This window comes from Octodon degus, unplaced genomic scaffold, assembly GCF_000260255.1.
Source record: "Octodon degus isolate 3935 unplaced genomic scaffold, OctDeg1.0 scaffold00259, whole genome shotgun sequence".
Lineage (NCBI taxonomy): Eukaryota > Metazoa > Chordata > Mammalia > Rodentia > Octodontidae > Octodon > Octodon degus.
This window is the reverse complement of record NW_004524835.1, coordinates 689663-699362: the sequence shown is the minus strand read 5'-3', so window position 1 is coordinate 699362 and position 9700 is coordinate 689663. Positions and strand designations below refer to the sequence as shown.

Sequence of the window (9700 nt, the reverse complement as noted above, 5' to 3'; positions counted from 1 at the left end):
ACTACTTTGATAAAATCTGCATGGTATGACAACAAAATAGACCTGAGGATCAATGGAATTGATTGAAGACACCGAAGCCCCTATGAACACACTCAGCCACCTTATTGACAAAGGGGACAAACTTACTCACTGAAGAAAGACAGCCTCATCAAAAATGGTGCTGGAAAAACATGCACTCTACATGCCAAAAACTAAAACTTGACCAGGTCTATCACCATGCACTAAGTTAATGTCAAAATGGATTAAATATCTAAACATTAAAATGGAGACATTAAATCTCTTGGACTAGAAAGGAGGAGCAACACTTGAATACATAGGGGTAGGCAAACAGTTCATGAAAATAAATGAAATCACAAGGGAAACACTTGAAAGAATGAACAAGTGGGACCTGCTCTTACTGAGAAGTTTTTGCACGTCAAAAGAAATTACCAACAAAGTGAAAAGACAACCCACAAATTTGGAAAAAAATATCACGACAAAGAAGTAGTCAGACATAGGTCTGCTCTCTAGAATTTATAAAGAACTAAAAAAGCACTAGGGCCCCAAAATTTAAAGACCCAATCCAGAAATGGGCATTCGAGATGAACACACACTTCTGAGGGGATGAAATTAAAGAAGCAAATAAATATATGAAAAATTGATCCACAACACTAGCCATCCATGAAATTCAAATTAAAGCAACATTGAGATAACATCTCATCCCAGAAAGATTGACTATCATAAAGAAATCAACCAACCACAAAAATTCGAGAGACTGTGGGGAAAAAGGAACCCTTCTCCACTGCTGGTGGGAGTGTAGATTGGTGCACCCATTATGGAAAACAGTGTGGAGGTGCCTTAGAAAGCTTGGACTGAAAATCCCATTTAAACCAGCTATTCTTCTACTGGGAATTTTCCAGGTGGACCTGAGAACATCATATCACAGTGACATATTTGTTCTTATGTTTATAGCAGCACAATTCATGATACCCTAATCTTAGAAACAATCAAGATACCTGTCACCTGAGGAATGGATGGAAAAGTTGTGGTATTTTTACACAATGGAGTATTACTCAGGTATAAAGAATGATAAACTCAAAGGCTTTGTATTGAATTTGATGCCACTTGAAGATATACTCACAAGTGAAATTAATCAGATACACATCTGTAAATATCATATAGTTTACCTAGTAAAAGAACTCAAAAGAAGAAATGTAAATAGAAAATTATAACACAAGTAAAAGGAAAGCATGAACTCGAGGACTAATTAAGAGAGGGAAAGAGAAGAGCTAGGGAACCTGACAGTGACAAGCCATACAATTATATGTAGAATATGGGCAAGGCAATGATGCTGAGAATCTCCAGAAGATTTTTTTAATCTAGCAGTTACTTATAAAGATTCTCACCCTGACTATATATACTGACACCTGTGAACTAAGCAACTGCACTGAAATGACAATTTGTAATAGTAGGTTCATGCTTGTAGTGCCTATCATTCCGGTCTTCTGAATACAGAGTGCCTGTCATGACATGTAAGTTGCTGCTGTGCTGTCTCTTGGGTAGATGATTGTTCAAAAAGAAGGGGTTGTTGAATGAAGGCGGGAGACAGGACAAGGAATGTTGTGTGACTATCCTGCTTCAAGGTTGTATATGGTTAGATTTTTGGACTTACGTGTAAACATAAGAATTATATAATTCTTTGTTCTAATAGTGTTTGTAAATAGGATATCATGTCTGCATCTTGCACACTAATTCACCACTAGGAAGAATATATTCCATGTGTTAATTATTGAAACTGTCCTACCAATTTGGTTTGAAACTGCCTCATTGCTATTTGTTTCCCAATAAAATTATGGGAAAAAAGAATATTAATATGTTAGAGAGAACTACTACAGATACTTTAAAACTAGTACCTATGAAAGCTTTCATCTATGAAAACACAATAGGTTTTGATTAAGATGCCTAATGAGCTTCATTAGTTACTGGATTCCATCTCTTTTCAAATATGATTTTCCAATCAAATAATTCGTTTTCTTTGTAGCCTAGAGATGGTCCTTTCAGATATTTTGCTTCAGCTGCCTCATAATCTAATCCATCAAGAGCAGAAATAAACCAAATAATTGCTTTGGGCAGAAGAACGTCCAGGATAAAATTAATTTTGTCATTGTTTATCAGTATCAGCGTCTTTTTGTCTCTTTGCCTGTAGAAATCTTGCAAATATTTTACCACCTCATCTATTTGATCTTCATCTTCAAAATACATTTCAATATAGATTGTGCATCTGTTTGAATGCAAAAATTACTTCAGCCATCTGGATCCTTTTGTGCCTTTTAGAATGGCCAGTACATGACTGTCTATGCCCTTTGCCTTCAAAATGAAGTCCACCAGATTGTTTTTTCTCTGTCTCAAGCAGCCTTCAAATGAGTGGGGAGAAATTTCTGAAAGGACATTTTCTTGGACTGGGAATTCATAACCATTTTTTCCACCCTCTGTTCATTAGGCAGCATTAGAAATCTAGTGCTTAAAGTATCATGCTGGATTACTTTCCTCACTGGATAACTAATGTCAGCAGCATAGTACTCAAGAAAAGAACCTGAGAAAGACCCACCACCTATTTGAATCCTGTAGTCACAAATCAGTGAGATGCACCTGTCAATACTTCCACTGTACTGCTCCCTGGTTTTATCCACTAGCTCTTTCTTTCCTTCACAATCAATTTTTTTGATCTTTAGAAAAGTACTCTATCATCTTTCTTTTCAGGATTTGTGTTGGCTTCAATAAAAACCAACCCTTTTTTTTTCTCTTTTTGCCTGATGCTTCTTATTATTGCTGATCAAAATGGGTACTTTTTATATTTAAACCAGACTATCATTCCTTTTTCAAATGACCATGGCTCATCATGTAAAAGAAAGTGAGGAAGTTCATCTTCTTCTCTCTCACCTAATGCACAAGCACTAGCATGATTTAGAGACAGTGCCTTATCAGAAGCTTGAGCGTGTTCCTCAAATTCCCCAATAGCCAGTCTCTGAAGACTTCTCTCATTATTTGCAAGAAGTGAATAATCTAGGACAGGGTTAGTGGTGCTACATGAAGCCTGACTTTTCCCTGAGAAAGCTGGTAGTGATATCATAGCATTCACCTCAGACCACACAAGGTGGATTCTGGCTGGCATCTAAACATAGATTTGGATTTGAGGGACTTTCTTCAGGATCTTCAATTGTCTCAGAGAAGGCAGAGCCTTTGGAGGAAACAGGCAGTGTTCAGGCTCATGTCCTGTGTTTCTGCTTCTGAAAGTTTGGATGCAGTGGCGATATCTGGTGCCAAAGATGAAACACACTTTATTTGTGTGTGCATGTGTGTGTGTGTGTGTGTGTGTGTGTGTGTGTGTGTGTTTTAGGAAAGGATCTACAGGGTGTTCAGGGTCTCACTACTAGATTAGACTTGTAATGATCTGCCAGTTTACAGCCTCCCAAGAGCTGGGATTACAGGCGTGCACCACCATCCCCAGTCTCAACTGTCATCTCAGTGTACCCATAGCAGCGGAGTCAGCACGACAGACCTAGGGATTGAATCACCGGCCCCTCATCTGCTTGCAGGTGCTTTAGTCCACTGAGCTATGGATGGTCCTATTTTTTTGTAAACACTTTTCATCTTTAATGCACTCACTCTCTTCCACTGTAGAATTTTCAGCCATCAGCATTGAGATTTGTTTCTTGTTCTCATTTTTATCATCATCTTCTGAAAGCAAAGAGAAAGTCTGGCAATGCCTGTAATTTTGTGGTGACTTTATTTCTACTCCATTTTGTATAGCATCAACACTTGGCTGTACCTCTGCTTTGCCATGAGGCAAAGATTTGTCACTCACTGCAGAGAGTAACAGGGACTTTTGGTCTTCATTCCCTCTAAGACATTTTGGTAAGTCTTCTTCATGCTTCCGATACCTTTTACGAGGTGGTAAAATGTAAGCCTTTACCGATCTTGGCTTACATTTTCAGAGTGTGCAGCCATCTCTTCTTCATCTGTTATGCTTGCTTGATTCAAATTTGTTCTCTTATTCAAGATATCCAGTGCCTCTTTTAGTGCTCTTCCATAGTGCTCTCTAGGTAGAGCACTGAACTCTGAGGATACTGCTATGTAGGAAACAATGGTTTCAATCACTTTCGGATTTACTTATGATGTTTGTTCCTGTGCTCTCTACCTTAGCTCTTTCATCTAGTGAGACTATCTGAACTTCTAGGGAGAATGTATTTTTTCCCTTATCATCTGATGCAATTTTAGACCTAGATATCAATTTTGTTGGCCACACCTGGCCTCTCCAGTTTCATAAGACATATTGAGCATCCGTTCTGATTTATATTTGTGGGCTGAGATGTCACTGTCAGAAATTGAGGTAGGTGGCTGTTTATCTGTCTGCCTGTCTGTCTGTGACACTACAGAATCAGGTCCTTTAAAAGCCTCTTCAGTTTAGAACTACAAGAGTTTATGGTTTGCATGGCCTGTTGTACTCCACCACAATTTCCTGAGGAGGCTCCAACACACTCTCTCAAATGGACAATAGCACAAAGTGCTGAAAAAGGGAAAAGGAAAAGTGTTCATAAGCAAACATATTTTCCCCAAGAAGGGAGTGGGCCATAATAAACGTGAAGGAAATAAACTGGAAAGAAAAATGCTCAACGAGGGATCAGAAAGAGAACAATGCACCAAATGTAACATGGGATAATTACAGGAAAAGCTTTTATAAAACTTTAAATTGAACAACATAAATATGTTTATTAAGGAGTGATATGAATACAAGTCAGCACTGGTGGAAAGCTCCTTTGATATCAGCGATTATTTTTTATGATACTGGATACACCGATCCTTTCTTGCTTCTAATATAATACCTATCAAAGTGGTCTCTGACATTTACAGTACCTTAGATTTCTAGCCCTCATCCTTACTTGAAAGGTCTACATTTACTTCAAAAAGTTTTACTTCAAATAAATTCTCAAAATTTCCTATTGCTACATACCCAAGAATAGCACTGTGCCAGCTGAATCCAAGATTTGCATTTCTTAAGCTCAATTGTTTTGCTGTTTCTCCAAGCAGGCAAACACAGAAAGTAGGGTCTGTACTGCCTGGATCCAAACAGCAGTACAATGACCACGCTGTACAAAATAGCACAATCTTAGTAGGCAGAGACTGAGAACGGCTGCTGTGGCCACTGATTCGGTAGAGCAGCTGTCAAGGAACTGAGAGTCAAGATTTGGCTGGAACCTCAAACCACTGAATAGTTTTCTTGCATGAATTTTGCATAGTGGCTTTACTTTCCTTCCCAAAACAAGAATATGTGACTGTTAATTACAAATATTTCAGGTGTAGAATGAGACACACACACTTTATTGTAACTGAAATTCTCAACCAAACATGATTTTAAGTTGAAATGCTAATTTAAAATGCTATGGCCACAAATTAGGAAGGAAAATAAATTACCCTTCAAGATCTCAACCCAATTTAGTATGAAATATTTCATGAATTGGGAAGTCATACCCTCTGTCCCCTGGATTGTAGTGCTCTGGCCCTCTGATCCCACTGAATTGATTCTCACTTCAAAAGAGGCTTTACTCTGCTTGGTACTTGTGTGGATGCACCAAATTTCTAGGGCTCAACTGGCACCATAGGTCTCATATACCTCTAATATTAACCTAGGCTGTATAAAAGCAAGAAAGGGAATTAAATGAACCACATGAAAAAGTTTAAAGGAAAATTCTTAGCAGAACTCTAGGAGGTGTGTTACTCTGAAACACAGGCTGAGGTGAAATGTCATGCTTATTTTCCCTTATTTTTTTACACTATGATTTTTTTTATTATTTGCTTGTTTGTTTGTTTACCTGGAATGCAGCTCAGGACCTTGATCTTGCAAGGCAGGTACTTATGTCACAGAAATCTACTACTGAACCTACAATACTAAATATTATGTGGCATATAATAAATTTATTTTGTTCATGACAAAGATATTTTCTCATAAAAAATAGGAGTTGGAATGATAAAGAATTAAAAGCTTTATGTCATCTCTGAGTCAGACTAATTTTGCTGTTCAAATCTTCATGCCATCATCATGGAGCCTTATTTCTTCTTCAGACCCAGAAATTTTTCAGTGCAATCTCAGCTATACTGTATATAATGTCTCACAGTCTATTAATACAAATTTCTTTCACTGCTTTACCCTACTGGAGAAAATACAAGCTATCTGGCACGAGCCATCTTGTGAACAGAACCAGAACTGCAGTTTGCCAGTGGTTCACTAGCAAGACCTCAGTTGTGACCAGATCCTTCTTATGAGATGAGGGAACAACCATCAATTGCATGACCCTGTGCAGACTTCTACAATTCTCTCTGATAAATTTAAGGTTTTGTTATATGGAATAATAAGATCATAATGTCTTCAGCCACTATGTTTCTGATTATACAAACATTCTGAAGTTTATTACATTTGAAAAGATTCCAGAAGACTACAGACAGCTTCATATAACTAACCCCAATGGATGTTCTCTATGCAGTATTCACAGTTAGAATTTATTTAAATGCATAAATGGGTGCATATAATCTCAAAACAGCTTCAGAATTTACTCCCAAGTTGGCTTGAATATCCTACTACATATTTCTACACAATTTATACTGTTATCTTAAATGAGTTTTAAAAAATTTATGAGTTTGTATCTATTTTCTGAAGATATAAAAATGAAATTAATAATTTAAAAAATAGACAACAGAAAAGCCATCCTTGTCTCTTTCACTACACAAAAGATATAGTTAGTACTTTGGCAGATTTAGGTTTTCAGTTTTGGTTAAACAGATTATAATAAAATTCATAAGCGTAACTAACATATGCTTTATTCTTTTTATTTTTTCATTAACTTTATTGAAAATCAATAATTACATATCATGTTAAAATTGTAGACAAATGCTAAAATGTGAAAGATATGATACAGACAGTGATTTTCAGAGTAATATTACTGAAATGAATACATTGTATGAGATTAGTAATAGATTGCACATTGTAAATAAATTATTTACAAACTTAAATGAATATAACAATAAGCATTGTCCAAAATAAAAATGAAGAAGAATTTACAGATCAGTCATATAATAGTTCACTCTGTGTCAAAATCAAAAATTTATATTCATATAATTGGAATTCTCAAAGTAGAAATAGTTAGGCAATAAATATCTAAATATTTAAAATTTCTGAATTTAGTTGAACTTATAACACCATATTTCCAGGAAAAATGAACCTTTTGAACAAGAAATTTGAATAAAATCATACCCAAATACACAAAAATGCAATTGTCCAAAACATACTGTAAAGAAGAACATCATTAAAGCATATACATTTAAAAATTAGCTATGGAAGAACAAAATTAAGTAGCATCTTATTCCACATTAGAAAGAAAAAAAAAGACTAAGTATGTAAGAAACTAATTAAAGAACTGAAAGAAAGGAAAAAAAACAGATCTGACCTCTTGAATTTTATATTTAGCAAACATACCTTTGAAAACTAAAAGCAAAATATTTTCCAGTTACACAAACACGAAATAGTCTAATACCTCCAGACATAGCATATAGGAAATAACAAAGAACATAATTCAGAAGGCAAGAGAAGTTGCTGTAGGCTCCTGGATGAAGAATAAAGAGCTCTCAAAATCATAGTTATGCAGGACTATGTAAAATATTAGATGAACCCATTTAAAGGTCATTAAAGATTTCTATGAAACAGAACAAATCTTATGTCGAGTTACACATTTTTTTCATGTGTGTATGTGTGTATGTGTGTCACTTGTGTAAAAGACAAGGAAGAAGTAAAATAAAGTCAATTGAAAATGGAAATATACTTTTTAAAATATCTAATGCTAGGAAAAAATATCATAACATGTCTTTTAAATAGATTGTAAGTCAAATATACAATATAAATCTTAAAACAAAAATTAAGATTAAGCAATTAGCAGAAAGTTAAATACTAATTAAAAATTAAATGTTTCAAAACAATTGAACTAAGAATAATTTTTCATGATAGTAAATAATTACTAAGAATAAAACATGAAACTGGAATGAGAAGTGACCAGCACTTTTAAAAGTTTGGGGATGGAGTATTGCACAAAGTTCTAGTGTGTTGTGGACATGGATAATGTCCATAACTTTTACTGGTGTCCAAGTGTCACTTATGGGACTGAGTTACTGCTATTTCCTTGATATCCACCCTGTAGACCCAGAAAGAATCATGACACATAGGATGCAGGAGAAGTCCATTTGTAGAACATGCTGATGGCAATATCTTGCTGCTGTATACAAAAGAATAACTGAAAGACTACTATTGTATACCTCTTATTCTCCTGTGTTTAATTGTTTGCCCTATTTCGTGGATTCTTTCCATTCTCATTCATGGAATTGTGGTCATTTTGCTCCGTCTCTGGAATATCTTTTAGTAGTCTGTGTAGGTTTGGCTTTGTCATCATGAAATTCTCAAGTTGTTCATTGTCATGGAAATATTTCACTTTTCCATTATATTTAAAAGAGAGTTTTGAAGGGTATATGAGTCTCGATGCAATTTATTTTCTTGCAAGACTTGAAGTACTTTGCTCCATGCTCTTCTTTATGCATTTATTCTTAAAGGAGATCATTTATGCTTTCATGTAATTTTTTATCTTGTATTATTTTGCAGTTATTTTCAAGCCACTACCTGTCAAGGTGCATATTTGTATTTACCAGATACATCATATTTCAATGTATGGCTTTATCTTTTGTATTATAAGATTTTGTCATCTTCTTGGGCTTTGAAGTTCTTCAATGCATTCCTTGAATGTAGCTAGTACTTTAAAGAGGGAAGCTAGAAAGTCTCCTTGATGGTTTTAAGCATCATATTTGGCAAACACTATTGCTGACTTTAGTGTACTAGCCAGAACTCAAGTATGGAGCATGTCTTAGAGGCTAGGGAATGTGTTCTCCCTGTGACCCCCAGAAAGACAATGAAAGAGATTTGTGAAGACATAGCATTCTGTCTGGCACAGAAAGCTATTTCTTTGAATTTTTTTGACATGCTCCTGTTTTTTGTTTAATGAGTTTAACAACCATATATCACATTTATAATGAACTGCACAGAGACTTTCATGATCCCACTTAATGTCTACTTGTTGAATTCTTTTCTGTGATAGCAGAATCCAACCTTATATTCATGGTGGCAGTATGAGCTCCTAAAACATTTCTCCCAACTCTTTCACTGCCAGCTACAGCCATGACATGGCCATCTGAAATTCATGCATGCTAGCTAAAAAAGTGCAAACAGAAATTGATGTGAAGGTTATAGAGAATGTACCACCAAAGATAGATTAAATAAATAGATTAGGGTTTGTGGCATTTTCTCATATTATTCTTCCCTGAAATTGATCTTGAGAAATACAGTTTGTGCAGCCTTTCTGAATTGAGCCTTTCAAGACCTCCAGACCCTTAGATAAAGGATGAACTCACTAGGGATAGATGATCATGAGCTCCCAAATAAGGGATGACTTCATTCCAATCTCCTTAACTTAGTGGAATGATGAAATTCTATCTGATCTACATCATTGGGTTCTGTAGTCTCTCTAACAGTATAGTACAAAATAGTTTGATTTTATAATCACTAACACAATTAAAATATTTTAATGATAGAATAAATCTTTTGAAAGCATCAAAGTATTGCTATATACTC

At 35.4% G+C, this 9700-nt stretch overlaps 1 pseudogene; it reads right to left on the bottom strand.

Annotated features, from left to right (window-relative positions):
- Positions 1–1941: 1941 nt before the first annotated feature.
- The window catches only part of LOC101575294, a 182618-nt pseudogene continuing 174859 nt past the window's right edge, over positions 1942–9700 (bottom strand).